The 18,490-nt window shown below is 44.8% G+C and overlaps 1 pseudogene; it reads left to right on the top strand.

Moving 5' to 3' along the window:
- The first annotated feature begins 9,068 nt into the window (after positions 1-9,068).
- LOC123181264 (uncharacterized) lies at positions 9,069-18,179 on the top strand (annotated as a pseudogene).
- The last annotated feature ends 311 nt before the right edge of the window (positions 18,180-18,490 follow it).

The raw sequence follows: 18,490 nt of genomic DNA, 5'->3' as shown, positions 1-18,490 counted from the left end.
AAACATAACCATCTTTGATCAACCAGCTAGTCAAGTAGAGGCATACTAGTGACACTCTGTTTGTCTATGTATTCACACATGTATCATGTTTCCGGTTAATACAATTCTAGCATGAATAATAAACATTTATCATGATATAAGGAAATAAATAATAACTTTATTATTGCCTCTAGGGCATATTTCCTTCAGTCTCCCACTTGCACTAGAGTCAATAATCTAGTTCACATCACCATGTGATTTAACACCAATAGTTCACATCACCATGTGATTAACACCCATAGTTCACATCGTCATGTGACCAACACCCAAAAGGGTTTACTAGAGTCAATAATCTAGTTCACATCGCTATGTGATTAACACCCAAAGAGTACTAAGGTGTGATCATGTTTTGCTTGTGAGAGAAGTTTAGTCAACGGGTCTGCCACATTCAGATCCGTATGTATTTTGCAAATTTCTATGTCAACAATGCTCTGCACGGAGCTACTCTAGCTAATTGCTCCCACTTTCAATATGTATTTAGATCGAGACTTAGAGTCATCCAGATCGGTGTCAAAGCTTGCATCGACGTAACTCTTTACGACGAACCTTTTGTCACCTCCATAATCGAGAAACATATCCTTATTCCACTAAGGATAATTTTGACCGCTGTCCAGTGATCCACTCCTGGATTACTTTGGTACCTCCTTGCTAAACTTATAGCAAGGCACACATCAGGTCCGGTACACAGCATTGCATACTTTATAGAACCTAAGGCTGAGGCATAGGGAGTGACTTTCATTCTCTTTCTATCTTCTGCCGTAGTCGGGCTTTGAGTCTTACTCAATTTCACACCTTGTAACACAGGCAAGAACTCTTTCTTTGATTGTTCAATTTTGAACTACTTCAAAATCTTGTCAAGGTATGTACTCATTGAAAAAAATTATCAAGCGTCTTGATCTATCTCTATAGATCTTAATGCTCGATATGTAAGCAGCTTCACCGAGGTCTTTCTTTTAATAACTCCTTTCAAACACTCCTTTATGCTTTGCAGAATAATTCTACATTATTTCTGATCAACAATATGTCATTCACATATACTTATGAGAAATGCCGTAGTGCTCCCACTCACTTTCTTGTAAATACAGGCTTCACCGCAAGTCTGTATAAAACTATATGCTTTGATCAACTTATCAAAGCGTATATTCCAACTCCGAGAAGCTTGCACCAGTCCATTGATGGATCGCTGGAGCTTGCATATTTCGTTAGCACCTTTAGGATTGACAAAACCTTCTGGTTGCATCATATACAACTCTTCTTTAATAAATCCATTAAGGAATGCAGTTTTGTTTATCCATTTGCCATATTTCATAAAATGCGGCAATTGCTAACATGATTCGGACAGACTTAAGCATAGATACGAGTGAGAAACTCTCATCGTAGTCAACACCTTGAACTTGTCGAACACCTTTTTGCGACAATTCTAGCTTTGTAGATAGTAACACTACTATCAGCGTCCGTCTTCCTCTTGAAGATCCATTTAATCTCAATGGCTTGCCGATCATTGGGCAAGTCAATCAAAGTCCATACTTTGTTCTCATACATGGATCTCATCTCAGATTTCATGGCCTCAAGCCATTTCGCGGAATCTGGGCTCATCATCGCTTCCTCATAGTTCGTAGGTTCATCATGGTCAAGTAACATGACCTCCAGAACAGGATTACCGTACCACTCTGGTGCGGATCTCACTCTGGATGACCTACGAGGTTCGGTAGTAACTTGATCTGAAGTTACATGATCATCACCATTAGCTTCCTCACTAATTGGTGTAGGAGTCACAGGAACAAATTTCTGTGATGAACTACTTTCCAATAAGGGAGAAGGTACAATTACCTCATCAAGTTCTACTTTCCTCCCACTCACTTCTTTCGAGAGAAACTCCTTCTCTAGAAAGGATCCATTCTTAGCAACGAATGTCTTGCTTTCGGATCTGTGATAGAAGGTGTACCCAACTGTCTCCTTTGGGTATCCTATGAAGACACATTTCTCCGATTTGGGTTTGAGCTTATCAGGATGAAACTTTTTCACATAAGCATCGCAACCCCAAATTTTAAGAAAGGACAACTTTTGGTTTCTTGCCAAACCAAAGTTCATAAGGTGTCGTCTCAACGGATTTAGATGGTGCCCTATTTAACGTGAATGCAGTTGTCTCTAATGCATAACCCCAAAACGATAGTGGTAAATCGGTAAGAGACATCATTGCACCATATCTAATAAAGTACAGTTACGATGTTCAGACACAGCATTACTTGTGGTGTTCCAGGTGGCGTGAGTTGCGAAACTATTCCGCATTGTTTCAAATGAGGACCAAACTCGTAACTCAAGTATTCTCCTCCACGATCAGATCGTAGAAACTTTATTTTCTTGTTACGATGATTTTCCACTCACTCTGAAATTATATGAACTTTTCAAATGTTTCAGACTTATGTTTCATCAAGTAGATATACCCATATCTGCTCAAATCATCTGTGAAGGTTAGAAAATAACGATACCCGCTGCGAGCCTCAACAATCATCAGATCGCATACATCAGTATGTATTATTTCCAATAAGTCAGTTGCTCGCTCCATTGTTCCGGAGAACGGAGTCTTTAATCATCTTGCCCATAAGGCATGGTTCGCAAGCATCAGGTGATTCATAATCAAGTGATTCCAAAATCCCATCAGTATGGAGTTTCTTCATGCGCTTTACACCAATATGACCTAAACAGCAGTGCCACAAATGAGTTGCACTATCATTATTAACTTTGCATCTTTTGGCTTCAATATTATGAATATGTGTATCACTACGATCGAGATCCAACAAACCATTTTTATTGGGTGTATGACCATAGAAGGTTTTATTAATGTAAATAGAACAATAATTATTCTCTAACTTGAATGAATAACCGTATTGCAATAAACATGATCAAAATAATATTCATGCTCAACGCAAACACCAAATAACACTTATTTAGGTTCAACACTAATCCCGAAAGTGTAGGGAGCGTGCGATGATGATCATATCAATCTTGGAACCACTTCCAACACACATCGTCACTTCACCCTTAACTAGTCTCTGTTCATTCTGCAACTCCCGTTTTGAGTTACTACTCTTAGCAACTGAACCAGTATCAAATACCGAGGGTTGCTACGAACACTAGTAAAATACACATCAATAATCTGTATATCAAATATACCTTTGTTCACTTTGCCATCCTTCTTATCCGCCAAATACTTGGGGCAGTTCCACTTCCAGTGACCAGTCCATTTGTAGTAGAAGCACTCAGTCTCAGGCTTAGGTCCAGACTTGGGTTTCTTCACTTGAGCAGCAACTTGCTTGCCGTTCTTCTTGAAGTTCCCCTTCTTCCCTTTGCCCTTTTCTTGAAACTGGTGGTCTTGTCAACCATCAACACTTGATGCTCTTTCTTGATTTCTACCTTAGCCGATTTCAGCATCGCGAAGAGCTTGGGAATTACTTTTGTTATTCCTTGCATATTATAGTTCATCACGAAGTTCTAGTAACTTGGTGATAGTGACTAGAGAACTTTGTCAATTACTATCTTATCTGGAAAATTAACTCCCACTTGATTCAAGCAATTGTAGTACCTAGACAATCTGAGCACATGCTCACTGGTTGAGCTATTCTCCTCCGTCTTGTAGGCAAAGTACTGTCAGAGGTCTCATACCTCTCGACACGGACGTGAGTATGAAATACCAATTTCAACTCTTGGAACATCTTATATGCTCCATGGTGTTCAAAACATTTTTGAAGTCCCGGTTCTAAGCCGTAAAGCATGGTGCACTAAACTATCAAGTAGTCATCATACTGAGCTTTGCCAAACGTTCATAACGTCTGCATCTGCTCCTGCAATAGGTCTGTCACCTAGCGGTGCATCAAGGACATAATTCTTCTGTGCAGCAATGAGGATAATCCTCAGATCACGGATCCAATCCGCATCATTGCTACTAACATCTTTCTACTTAGTTTTCTCTAGGAACATATCAAAAATAAAACAGGGGAGCTAAACGCGAGCTATTGATCTACAACATAGATATGCTAATACTACCAGGACTAAGTTCATGATAAACTAAAGTTCAATTAATCATATTACTTAAAGAACTCCCACTTAGATAGACATCCCTCTAATCCTCTAAGTGATCACGTGATCCATATCAACTAAACCATGTCCGATCATCACGTGAGATGGAGTAGTTTCAATGGTGAACATCACTATGTTGATCATATCTACTATATGATTCATGCTCGACTTTTCGGTCTCAGTGTTCCGAGGCCATATCTGTTATATGCTAGGCTCGTCAAGTTTAACCTGAGTATTCTGCGTGTGCAACTGTTTTGCACCCATTGTATTTGAACGTAGAGCCTATCACACCCGATCATCACGTGGTGTCTCAATACGAAGAACTTTCGCAACGGTGCATACTCAGGGAGAACACTTATACCTTGATAATTTAGTGAGAGATCATCTTATAATGCTACCGTCAATCAAAGCAAGATAAGATGCATAAAAGATAAACATCACATGCAATCAATATAAGTGATATGATATGGCCATCATCATCTTGTGCTTGTGATCTCCATCTCCGAAGCACCGTCATGATCACCATCGTCACCGGTGCGACACCTTGATCTCCATCGTAGCATTGTTGTCGTCTCGCCAACTATTGCTTCTACGACTATCGCTACCGCTTAGTGATAAAGTAAAGTAATTACAGGGCGATTGCATTGCATACAATAAAGCGACAACCATATGGCTACTGCCAGTTGCCGATAACTCGGTTACAAAACATGATCATCTCATACAATAAAATATAGTATCATGCCTTGACCATATCACATCACAACATGCCCTGCAAAAACAAGTTAGACGTCATCTACTTTGTTGTTGCAAGTTTTACGTGGCTGCTACGGGCTGAGCAAGAACCGTTCTTACCTACGCATCAAAACCACAATGATAGTTTGTCAAGTTGGTGCTGTTTTAACCTTCGCAAGGACCGGGCGTAGCCACACTCAGTTCAACTAAAGTTGGAGAAACTGACACCCGCTAGTCACCTGTGTGCATAGCACGGCGGTAAAACCAGTCTCGCGTAAGCGTACGCGTAATGTCGGTCCGGGCCGCTTCATCCAACAATACCGCCGAACCAAAGTGTGACATGCTGGTAAGCAGTATGACTTATATCGCCCACAACTCACTTGTGTTCTACTCGTGCATAATACATCAACGCATAAAACCAGGCTCGGATGCCACTATTGGGGAACGTAGTAATTTCAAAAAAAATTCCTACGCACACGCAAGATCATGGTGAAGCATAGCAACGAGAGGGGAGAGTGTTGTCCACGTACCCTCGTAGACCGAAAGCGGAAGCGTTAGCACAACGCAGTTGATGTAGTCGTACGTCTTCACGATCCGACCGATCAAGTACCGAACGCACGGCACCTCCGAGTTCTGCACACGTTCAACTCGATGACGTCCCTCGAACTCCGATCCAGCCGAGTGTCGAGGGAGAGTTTCGTCAGCACGACGGCGTGGTGACGATGATGATGTTGTACCGACGCAGGGCTTCGCCTAAGCACTGCTACGATATTATCGAGGTGGATTATGGTGGAGGGGGGCACCGCACACGGCTAAGAGATCAAGAGATCAATTGTTGTGTCTATGGGGTGCCCCCTCCTCTGTATATAAAGGGGGGGAGGAGGAGAGGGCCGGCCAAGGGGGTGGCGCGCCCTAGGAGGGGGAAACCTACTCCAAGTAGGTTTGCCCCTCCCTTTCCTAGTCCAAGAAGTAGGGGGAAGGAAGGAGTGGGAGAGAGGAAAGGCAAGGGGGGCGCCGCCCCCCCTTCCTTGTCCTATTCGGACTCAAGGGGAGGGGGCGCGCCTCTTGCCCTGGCCGACCCCTCTCTCTCTCCACTAAGGCCCAACAAGGCCCATTAGTTCCCGGGGGGGGGGGGGGGGGGTTCCGGTAACCCCTGGTACTCCGATAAATGTCCGAAACCTTTTTGGTGTCCAAACATAGTCGTCCAATATATCGATCTTTACGTCTCGACCATTTCGAGACTCCTCGTCATGTCCGTGATCACATCCGGGACTCCGAACTACCTTCGGTACATCAAACCACATAAACTCATAATATAACCGTCATCGAACTTTAAGCGTGCGGACCCTACGGGTTCGAGAACTATGCAGACATGACCGAGACACGTCTCCGGTCAATAACCAATAGCGGAACCTGGATGCTCATATTGGCTCCCACATATTCTACCAAGATCTTTATCGGTCAAACCGCACAACAACATACGTTGTTCCCTTTGTCATCGGTATGTTACTTGCCCGAGATTCGATCGTCGGTATCTCAATACCTAGTTCAATCTCGTTACCGGCAAGTCTCTTTACTCGTTCCGTAATACATCATCCCGCAACTAACTTATTAGTTGCAATGCTTGCAAGGCTTATAGTGATGTGCATTACATAGTGGGCCCAGAGATACCTCTCAGACAATCAGAGTGACAAATCCTAATCTCGAAATACGCCAACCCAACAAGTACCTTCGGAGACACCTGTAGTGCACCTTCATAATCACCCAGTTACGTTGTGACGTTTGGTAGCACACAAAGTGTTCCTTCGGTAAACGGGAGTTGCATAATCTCATAGTCATAGGAACATGTATAAGTCATGAAGAAAGCAATAGCAACATACTAAACGATCAAGTGCTAAGCTAACGGAATGGGTCAAGTCAATCACATCATTCCCCTAATGATGTGATCCCGTTAATCAAATGACAACTCATGTCTATGGTTAGGAAACATAACCATCTTTGATCAACCAGCTAGTCAAGTAGAGGCATACTAGTGACACTCTGTTTGTCTATGTATTCACACATGTATCATGTTTCCGGTTAATACAATTCTAGCATGAATAATAAACATTTATCATGATATAAGGAAATAAATAATAACTTTATTATTGCCTCTAGGGCATATTTCCTTCACACTTAACTTTCCAAATGGGCTCCTGGAAAAGAAGGAATTCCTTCTTGATATGAGTAGTCTATTATCCCTATTAAGCCGGACTCTCACATACACCCCTAGTCAAAGGAACCGACGTCCTTGTCAAGCCAGAGGAACGTTCGCTCTTGGCACACGCCTGTGTGTTCAATCTGGCACATGTGCCATGCTGTGTGCCACGATGGGCCACACACGTCATGCACAAGATGACCGCGCACCTGACCCGCAAACATCTATGTAACCGCGAGGGTCAGCTTTGATACCAACTTGTAACGCCGTGGACACACCCGTCGGTTACTGGCCGTTACTCCTGGCGGGATCTAGACTGACCCCACAAATCAACACTAATCTTCCTGCGCACTTTGTCCTCACTCGTGCGCACCTGGGACCAACTTTCCAGACGATCACCCACCTTGAAATTGCTCCACGCTGAGCACACTTAACTTTAAAGTTCTTTTGGAATGGGCTCCTGAAAAAGAAAAAATTTCTTATTGATATGAGTAGTCTATCATCCTATTAAGCCAGACTCTCACAGTCAGTTACAGGTTTGTGAGCTTGCTCTGCTCATGCAGGTGATTTGGTAATATCCTTTTTATCCATGGTTGGGGTTGGAGCTGGCTGAGCAGATGTAGAAGCGTCAGTAGCTCTGAATGATTTAAAAACATCGGCCATGGTTGCTAGCCGAGCACTAAGAGCAGAAACTGCATCTTGAATGCCACTCATCATTGTGGCCATGGTGTCTTACTTCATGTTAACTACATTAAGATCTTTATGGATGCCCTCGACCTTCTCACACAGTTTTGTTGTTTCTTCGCAATTTTGGACCACTTCACCCTCCATGGACAAGAGACCCGACACTTCCGCATTGTCCAAACTAGGTTTCGAACACCCAATGGTGACAGAAGCTCTCGGAGAGGAATTTTACTACCAGAGTTAACCGGTAACCCGAACCGAGACTTCTATTCTTCCGACCGTAGATCCACGCCCCTGAGCGCAGCACCACTCGGTGTCACCTTGGGACTTCACACTTGAGCGATGTGCTCAAGCAACTAGGCGAGTCCCGTGAGTTGCTGCCGAATTAGTCTACCGCCACCAACGCCGCTTGATGCTTTCTGCCTCCTACGCCGTTCCCAAAAATCACCACCGTCGAAGAAGGGAGGGAAGGGCGGGAAAATCGCCACTGCCGCTGCCAAAATGAAGGTTAAATTATGGCTGCCTCTCCGATTTGTCACGCTACCAAGGAAAAACCATGCTCGTGATACCAATTGTCACGCCCCGATCTAGATTCACGAGGTTGCGAGAGGGGAAAGCTAGGGTTTGTCGATCGCTAGAGAGGGTAAAGTTCCTCCGTTAGATGTATATTACTCCTTCCGTCGATCGCTAGAGTACAACATAAGATGTATGTTTGTTCACAGAATGGAGATCAAAAACAGAATTGCTTTTACGGAAGCGGGGGAGCTCGCTTATAAGGCCTTGTACAATGCAAGGTGCTTAGAAAAATAAACTAAATTTTCTTACGCATTGATGCTTATTTATATAGGGTATACACTTAATTAAGCAACCATCCTATAAAAATAAACATAGATACTAAAGAAAAACTCGATTTATTTTACTAAGCACCTCATCTAATCATCCGCGACAACGAAACAGTTAAGGCCTCTTTTGGTTCATAGGATAGGATTATCGTAGGAATAGGAATCTTGTAGGAAATGAGATGACATATATCTCAAATCCTATGAGTAGGAATAGGAAACGAGATGTCATTTGGTTGACACAAAGGAATTTTTTCATTGAGTCTAGGCTCATTTTTATTTTCCTATGAAATGTGAATGATAGGAACCAATCCTATGTAGAAATAGGAATCCATTCCTATGAAGCAAAGGACTCTAAAGGAAAAAAATCTTATAAAAATCCTATCCTCTAGAATTCCTATGAAATTCCTTCAAACCAAAGAGGCCTAATCTGGAAATGGTACAGCAGCCGGTAAAACGTTCGGAGGAAGGCGAGCCACGTGAGCCGTCCGATCACCTTGATCCTGATCGTCCGTTATCTGAAGATAATGACACTAGCTGACCGCTGCCTTCCCTCGTGTCTCCACCCAGCAGCCGTCGCGGTAGAGGACGCCGGAGGTGCGGAGGAGCTTGGCGCGGGCCTCAGCAGGATTTCCCAGATTAGACGGGCTATGTATGGGCGGAATTTTGCGGGGATCGGATCGGGCAAGAAATCACAAGGAAATTGAGCGGATTTACTCGTTCGAGTTTGGGACGGGAGGACGGACAAGGACGGACTATATATACAGAAGAGGGGTAGATCGGAGTCGGAGAGAGAGAACGGATCCGAAGTTATTTCTTGGCAACAAGAAGATCCCTTGGGGGTGAGATACCGGCGTCTACTACCATGGGGCAGAAGGGGCGTCGCCGCCAAAACCTAGCCCGGAGTAAGCCTCAACTCGCTCGCCTTCTCTCTGATTCGTTTCACTCAGTTCCTGTTTTCTTCAGTCATGAAAAATGGCTCTCTTTTTATCTGTAGTAAGTTCGGTAATCGATTGTTTAGATTAGTGTCAGATGGACACTACGTACTCCCTCCGTCCAGAATTACTTGTTGCGGAAATGGATAAAAGTAGATGAATGTAGAACTAAAGTATATCTAGATACATCCATTTCTCCGATTAGTAAATCCGGACGGAGAGAGTACATTTTAATCCGTTTGAGATTGAACTGTCTTTTGGGTCGGTTAGGTCCCAATCGAGTTCCTTTTAAACCATATCCATGTTTGTTCGTTAAAAAGAGCTCTAAAAGACTTTTTTCCTACCGCATACTAGGTGAGTCCACACACTTTCGTACTAAAAATTCGGTTATGGGAGGAGATTTCAAGAGATTGTTGCCTGTTTATACTCTCTTTCTCCCTCTCTCTTATGTTAGATGCCTACGGCATACTAGGTGGCCCTAATGATTCACAGACCTAGGGAACCAGATTAATATTTGTGCTGTTGGTAGGCTAGTAACGGGGTTCAGACTCTAATAAGGTGGCTGGACCCCTGTAAAACTCTTCCTAACTTTGTATCCTGGGTAACTTGCTAGTTGCTATACCCCTGTAAAACTCTTCTCTAATTTCAATGAAATGCTGCACCATGCAGTCTTCTCGTCAAAAACATAAATGTTAGATGCGCTATTAAGTACTGTATTAACCATGCTTGTTGGGTTGCAGATGGAGTGAATAGAAGAAAGGACTCGCTCTATCAACAAGTTGGCGATGGTGATTCTCAAAATGGCGAAACATTGACATATTCAATGCCATACCTTCCAGAGGTACTGCAGCATAAAATTCTGATGATGCCTTATATTGCAAGTTTAATTTCGCTGCGACTGCTGTAACCACACTAATTCATAGGACACTGGTAGCTGTGTATTACTCCCTCTGTATCAAAATATAAGATGTTTTTAAGTCTAAATCTAGACCAAAAAACGTCTTATATTTTGATACCGAGGAAGTATTTATCTTTTACTTTTAGTGCTTCATTCAATTGGTCACGGTCATACACCCCTAGGGACTTACGCCCTCCAATTATCAAGTTCGGACATCAGATCTGTAGTGCGTGCGTGCATTGGCATGTTGTCCTAACGTCATACAATGACGACTGGAGTGAGTGGTAGCTTTGCTTTGTTCTAACCTCTCTGTTCAAAGGCTGGTAATCACCATCACATTAATATTATCTATGCACATTCTATTTTATCATCTATGAAGGGTACTAATAGCATCTACAACCGGACCCCCCATACCCGCCCCAAATGCCCGGGTGGGCTGCCCGGACGCAAAAACTGCACCCAACCATGCCACTTAGGGCGTGTTTGGTTGCCGTCGGCTACAGTACCTGCATTGCTTACCCTTCTCCACTCAGCCTGGCTATGGAAAAACAACCTCATATGCGACATCTGCAAGTTGTTTGGTTGCCTGCATATGGACTTCCTGCATTAGGGGATCAACTTTGGCACGTTGTTTGGTTGCCTGCATTGTCTCGGCGCATACAACTACACGCTGTTTGGTTGCCCGCATGGGGTATGATTAAGAGCTAGCACTTGCACTTAGCACACAGGATTAAGAGCTAGCAGAGGAAGGGGGAGAAGAAATGCAGTGTGCGCCGGACCATGGCGACTGCGGTGGATAGTGGCCGTGGCGCCGTGTCCGACATGACGAGCATGGAGTCGTGGGCGAGCGACCCCGTCGGCGGCACGACGATCAACATAGGCGGCGAACTAGTTGCGGTGCTCGCGCAAAGACAGTGGACAGACGAGGAGAATGCAATGCTCGCGCCATGGTATCGTTCGTGCAGTAGGACGAGAGAGGAGGCCGAGATGATCGACGCCAGAAACGACTCTAGTGTAGTGGGACGAGAGAGGGGAGGCCAAGATGAGCGACGCCGGAAACGACTCTAGTGTAGTAGGACGCGGGCAAGGAGATCAAGGGGAAGGGCATCGGCGTCGAGAGGGACGAATAGGAGGGCTCTGAGCAGAGGACAGAGGAGCTCGACATGGTGGCGTGAGTGCACTAGACTGCTGTTCAAGGAGAGATGAAGCTACGATCGTCGAAACCAAAACTTATGACACGAATGTTGTGCGGAACTGCGAGATTAGGCTGCTGGTCAAAGGAAATTTCAAACGACCGATCGTGTGCGATGAATCTGACAAAATTCGTCTAGAATAGCTCCAAACGGGAACACGAAATAAAGAACTTCCGGCCGACGAAACTATGAACCGATCGCCTGAATGGAACCGTAGCATCGAGGTGCATCTCTTTTGTGTAGAGCTTACCTCGAATCGAAGCACCGCTGTGTAGATCAGAGGGACAAGGAAGAGAGGAGATTAGAGAGAAGCTTACCGGAGGTTGAAGAACGTAATCACCTCGCATCCCTCCAGTCTCCACTCGTGCAAGGGCCTGCTTGCTTGCGTTCGCCTCGGCCTGGCTCGCAAGAAACTGCCGATCTGAGCGTTTCCAGCGAGCCAGGCCTAGAGGTGCTTTAAGTTCCGTGCTATGCAGGCCCAACAGTGTATGCAGCCAGCCAAACAGTCCGTTTCCTTCCCGCGCGGGCCTGGTTGGGCCTCATGCAGGCAACCAAACACGCCCTTAAAGCCTGCCCAAATGCTTGGACGGACGAACCCTAGTCACTCTCAGTCCTCTCGCCTTCTCCCCTCCCCTCCCGTCCTCTCCACCTCCTCTCCCAATCTCTCTGCCTCCTCCACCATGGCCAAGTCCGGCCATGACTCCGGCAACGAGACGATCCCATGGACTGGGACGGCCTCGTGAAGGAGGACGCTGGCTCCGGCAGTGACGCGCTGGACGATGAGAAGCTCACGCTCCACATCGCCATCCAGCACTCGCGTTTGGACACCGGCGAGACCTCGAGCTCTGTCGCGTCTGCCGCCAGCTCCTCTGGGTCCTGCCGCTGCGATGCGCCAATGCGGGCCGCGGTCGCCTGTCCCGCTCTACGCCGCTCCAGATCCGGAGCAGGGCGGCAGTCTCTCCTTCTACTCTGGCACCTGCCCGCGGGGTGCTCGTGCCCGCGGCTGCTGTGCGGATGCGCATGCCGGATCGGAGGCGAAGGTGGCCCGACCGCGGCGTAGCCCGGCTCTTCCCGCCAACGCGCACGCTCCGTCCCCGTTAACTTGGAGGAGGTGCTCCTCCGCGAGGTCATGCGGCGCTTGCTGACCATGGTGAAGTCCGACGCTAGGTGCCTCCGGCGCAAAAAACACGAAGGCGCTCCAGCTCGGGCTCGAAGCTTTCCAGCGCCTCACGAGGGAGAAGGAGAGCACCAAGGCGAAGGCGGCATGGCACGCGGGAGAGCAGGCCCGCGCCATCTGCCTCCTGTTTGGCTACATCTCCTCGGCGTCGGAGAGCGGCACCACCAGCACGGACAACGACAACGATCCCTGCCGCGGACGCGTACACGGAGGGGATTGACCGCCGCGCCGCCGGCCGCAAGGGCAAGGGCCTGGCCAAGAAGTGGTGAACTTCGGCCGCCCCCCATTGCTATGTTTATATTTTAGTTGTTTTTATTTTTGTTTCAGGTTGAATTTGAACTCCGCCAGCCCTTTTGGATGAACTAATGCGATGTCCGATGTCCGAGTTGCTAAGTTTTTATGCTAATCTCCTATGATCTACGTACTATGCATGGGTTTATATGAAATAGGGTTCCGACTTTTGTGGTTTGTGGTTATGGAGGGGGTAAAATGGGTTCTGTCCAGGCACTGCTAGCGGACACGCCCGGATGCGCCCGCAGGTGTATAGGGCAGCAAAATAGGTAATCGTGGTTGTAGATGCTCTAAAATGACACATATGACTGCTTATGCTGTTTGATAGTAGTTAATAAAGGTGCTGTATCTGATAAAGCATACAATATAATTATAACAGCCTGGGATCTTATGTGAGCTGTCCAGCCTTGAACTAACAGCCCCACCAGTCTTTCTGAAGTCAGTTATATAGCACTTGTTCTTAAACATATTGAGATTGCATTTGTCTTCTCCCCGTAAATATGTATTTAATGTATATCTTTAAGCATAGAGTATGTCAAATTATTGTCAGCTGCTTCTGTATTGATGCACTTACCATTAAATCTAGCTTCCTTAAAAGGTACAGCCTAGCAATATGGTTGCTTTTTTATGTTCGCCAATTGTAAAACTCACCTCCTAGGAGGCTTTTTCCACCTCCCTTTTCATGAAATGAAACGCACCTTTTGCGGTTTCTCGAAAAAAGGGCCATAAGGCATGGCAGCCATCAATAAATTCCATTATCCTCTTAGGTCCAACAACTGTAACATGTGATCCCTGATACAACAATTGGGAGCCATGCCAAGTGCAGATGATTAGAACATAAGATTGAGCAATCCTAATCATGTCAATGCATATTTGTTTGATAAGAGTATGAAAAATGGTCAGACTTAATAGCTTAAGTATGACTAGCACATATGCCTGTGCGTTGCAATGGGACAAAAAGATTGAGGTATATTCAAATTTAAGAAAATATGTATTACACATGTGCTTCGCTACGGAGCAAATGCCATTTTCTATCTACCAAAATACTCATCATGGAAACGTCCACAAGAACACCAACTACACAGCAACGGAGAACTAGAGCTGCATGCTACGGCGTGGACTAAGCTACGTCGTTGTGAGATCAAGGAGAGGTGAGATGACGTCGTGGTTGGAATGAACGGAAGCATGGAGGAGGGAGCTTGCGGGGGTGTGAGCATGACTGCCTTGCCGGGCTACTGGAGGACGGGTTCCACCGCAGCACACACTCTGCTGACCACACGGATCTACGGAACAAAGCCAGTTGCCATCTATTAGAACGCCAACCAGAACACCTGCGACCCAGCAACGATGAAATTCACAGATGGAACATGCATCAAATTTAGAAATGCCGCATGAAGTAGTGCATAATATACCCGTTGATCTTTGATGCTGCCCTGTATACTGTAGCAAAAGCAGGAGCCAACTCAAGTTGTGATGTAGCTCATGCAATATCCCAGATCCATCTTCAAGTCGACAGCATTTCTGGAAAACAATATCCCAATTTCTCAGTATCCTCATCAACCTTGGATACATGCTGAACAAAAAGAATTTCAGGTTGATGCCACCAAACTAACTAATTAGAAAATTTTGGGTTAAAACGTTGGACTTATCGGTTAATTAGTATTCTGCTCACCACTCACGTCCTAATCAAACACCAAACTGCACCACTTATGCAGTGGCCACAAATGCAAAGTATGATCTGTTAAATTGGCCCTCTCTACAATTTGGATGATGTCCGCCACATAAAGTCGTACATAGTTTATAGTTGCTGAATCAACAACTTTAATTCCCTCTATTCGATCCAAAACAGGCACTAAAATTAAAAAGAGGATGCAACTAAACACATAACAATATGCACAAGATGTATGAATTTAGGTAAATAAGACAAGAGGAGTTATTTTGCATCTATATTAAACCAGCAAGACAACTCCATATTCGAGGTACAAATCTTGACTGACGACTTAAGAGCACACAATAATTTTCTTTATCAATGAACAACATAATCACAACCTGCAATGCACCAAAGGGGTTACCAAACAGTGAATACACTATTCTATCAGGTTCGGAAGCTTGCAGCAACAGCATGTTTCAGCTATGAATAATTGATTGTAACTTCGTTTTGAGTTCTTACACGAGTGTAGACACTGCAAAATGTTAGTGTACCCTTTGTCTAAGTTCTTATTTCAATACTGTGAAAGCAGGTGACCATATACCTGAGTCCACCCACCAAACAGCAGAGGTAGATCGTTCAGTACTGGAAAAATGCTACGTATCTTGTTATTCAGTTTGCATCTATATCTGTATGGTCACCTGCTTCTGTTTGAACCAAACTTGATGCGGGATTTGAGGCGGGGGTTGGAGCTCCCGCGGAGATGGCCATGGCAGCTCGGGGTCGAGCACCGGCGGGCCCGCCGGGGCTCCGGCGGTCCTCCGGGTTTGGAAGGGTGAAGCGGCGGGGCCGGGGGAAGGCGGCGGAGCGGAGGCAGTGGCCACCGGGGTGGAGGAGCGGCTGCGGCGGGAACTTTCCAGAGGTAGTTGGGCGTGCAGGCTTTTACTCGTGTTTTGCTCGGGCGGCGGCTGGTGATGCAAATTTGCATCACCAAGTGACGTATTTTACATCCAGAGCAAAATCTGAGTAAAAAATTAAACATCTACATCATCTGTTGGAGCAAGTTTTTGGGCCAAAGTGATGGAAAAATCAGTTATTTATACATCTACATCATCTATTGGAGATGCTCTTAGTGCTGCGATGCTGAAATGTTGTGCTGTAACAAAGTTCCTGTGAACATTATTTCGCATATTAAGTCTAGTTAGAAAATTTTATCCTTTGGATTCACTATTCGTGCTAGGACATTGATTAACAAATGACTGTTTGAATTGTGTGTTATTTCATGACGTCCTTTTCTATTTAATCGTATTTAGCAAAACTTCTTGATTCTCTTTCATGGGATTCTGTTGGTTTAGGTGTTCTATTTGTACCCAATGCAGAAGTTGCATAGTTCTGTTTCATTGCTATGCTGACCAGTTTATAACATGCTATTGCACAATAATACATCACTGTGCATTTTGGTTGACACAAATGCACAGAAAGTTGTATCATTGATTACTCTGTGCTCTAATGCAGGTAAGAATAGATACCATAATTGTCAGAAAGCCACTAGTGACACTGTCAAGAAAATTTCTCCGTGCAATGCGTAGTTTACCTACTACTGTTACAACAATTGCACCATCTACATATGTAACACAGCGCACCATGTGCAATCATAGAGAGCTACTTGAGGTAGACAATACTCCATGTGGTTCTACTGTTTTTCTTTCTCTGATGATTGGAGTTCCATTGCATGCAGGACATCTGGCATCGTATACATTCCCTAATGCCAATGCGTGATGCTGCTCGTGCTGCTTGCCTTTCTCGCGCCTTTCTACATTCCTGGAGGTGTCATCCCAACCTCACCTTGGACTGGCAAACGCTTTGCTCCAAGTCCAAGGGAGGTGGAGGAAATTTTAGCCGCAAAATTGACAGCATAATTAGAAACCACTCAGGAATTGGCTTGAAGAGATTGGAGCTTGATATATTTGATGATGACCGTACCTTGCCTTATATCGACAGTTGGCTCCAGTTTGCTGTCACACCAGGGATTGAGGAGCTCACCCTTGGACTATATAAAAGGTACAACTTCCCATGCTCACTTTTATCTGATGGAGTTAGAAACTCAATTCGTTATCTTGAACTTCGCCGTAGTGCCTTCCGTCCCATGGCTGAACTTGGCCCCTTGAGAAGCCTAACAACTCTGCATCTGTGTTCTGTGCGTATTACTGGGGATGAAGTAGGGTGCTTTCTTTCCAACTCCCCTGCTTTGGAGCAGTTGAAACTTTATGATTGCAAGGAGATAATTTTCCTGAAGATACCTTGCATGCTGCAGCGGCTCAGGTGCCTGAGTGTTTTTTCATGCTGGATGCTTCAATTGATAGAGTGCAAAGCTCCAAATCTCTCCAATATTTACGCTAGTGGAGAAAATATAAAACTCTCACTCTCAGAAGCATTGTGCATGAAGGACTTGTGCATGTGTTTTCCCAACGTCATCGGTTATGCTCTTGCTGAGCTGCCGTCCATTATGCCAACTCTTGAGACTCTTGAAATAGGTTCAGAGGATGAGGTAATACTACTCATAAGACTTTATTTCGGATGAGATAATTGTTAATAATCTGAAGATGACATATATTTGTTGTGCAGGTGGTTAATACACCAATGCTGCCTACAAAATTCATCCACCTCAAGCACCTGAATATTCAAATTACGGAATCCGATGATTATTTTCACCTGGCTTCTTTCTTGGATGCATCTCCTTCCTTGGAGACTTTGTTCTTGGATGTAAGTCACTGTTCGTTCATTCTGTTGGGTTGGTTATTACTCAGTTGGGTCCGTCCATCGATTCAATTTCCTTTTTTTTTTCCATCTTCATTCAGGTATCTAAGGATAAGGAATATGTGGATCGTGAATCAGTTTTTGGAGGTTCCTCACTACATTTGAGGCAGCTGCCCGAAGACCGCCATGTCCGCCTCAAACTCAAACGTGTGGAGATCATAGGGTTCAGCTCTGCAAAGAGCTTGGTGAGCTCACACGTTGCATTGTCAAGAAGGCAGTCTCACTTGAGCTGCTTGTGTTGGACACCCTTGATGGTAGTGATAGGTGTTGTGGTGAATATAAGTGTAGGCCCATTGGCAAGACTGTTCTCGAGGAAAATAAGTGTAGGCCCATTAGCAAGACTGTTCTCGAGGAAGCCTCTAGAGCGGTCGTGGCTATAAGAAGGTTCATTGAGGATCAAGTCCCGCCTACAGCTAAGCTGAGTGTCCTGGAGCCTTGCACACGGTGTCATTCGAGTCATAAGCTTGCAGCCGGTGATATGGTGATGGAGGGTGGTTGATAGATGTCATAAGTTATCTTATTGTAATTGCGCCATGTATGGTCATTTATTGAATTTGATTTGATTGATACCATGCTTTGTTTCTTGGATTATCGGATAAGTTATTTTGAAGGCGAAATGTGTTGTCACTTGAATCTAATTATGTTACTATTATAAGTGAACCATGTTTTTCTTTGATGGATTATTCAACCTTTCTTTATGAGCCTTGCACTTGGAGGGTGCGTGGATTTTAGGTTCTGCAAATAGATGAAGATGATTTTCGTTCTGTTTATACTAGTAAGGTACGCGTGCATTGCACGCATGAGATTTGGCAACCAAATTATGAATAAATATCACACTATAACATGTAAAATTTGAGTCATATATGCATGATGTAGATGTTCGTTTAATTCTTATAGTTCATCTCATCCAAAATCAATTAGTTTTATAAAAAATCTATTTTAAGATTCATGGAATTATGCATT

This window comes from Triticum aestivum, chromosome 1D (genome assembly GCF_018294505.1).
Source record: "Triticum aestivum cultivar Chinese Spring chromosome 1D, IWGSC CS RefSeq v2.1, whole genome shotgun sequence".
Classification (NCBI taxonomy): Eukaryota; Viridiplantae; Streptophyta; class Magnoliopsida; order Poales; family Poaceae; genus Triticum; species Triticum aestivum.
The sequence above is the reverse complement of the archived record's forward strand: the minus strand, read 5'-3'. Positions and strand labels throughout refer to the sequence as shown.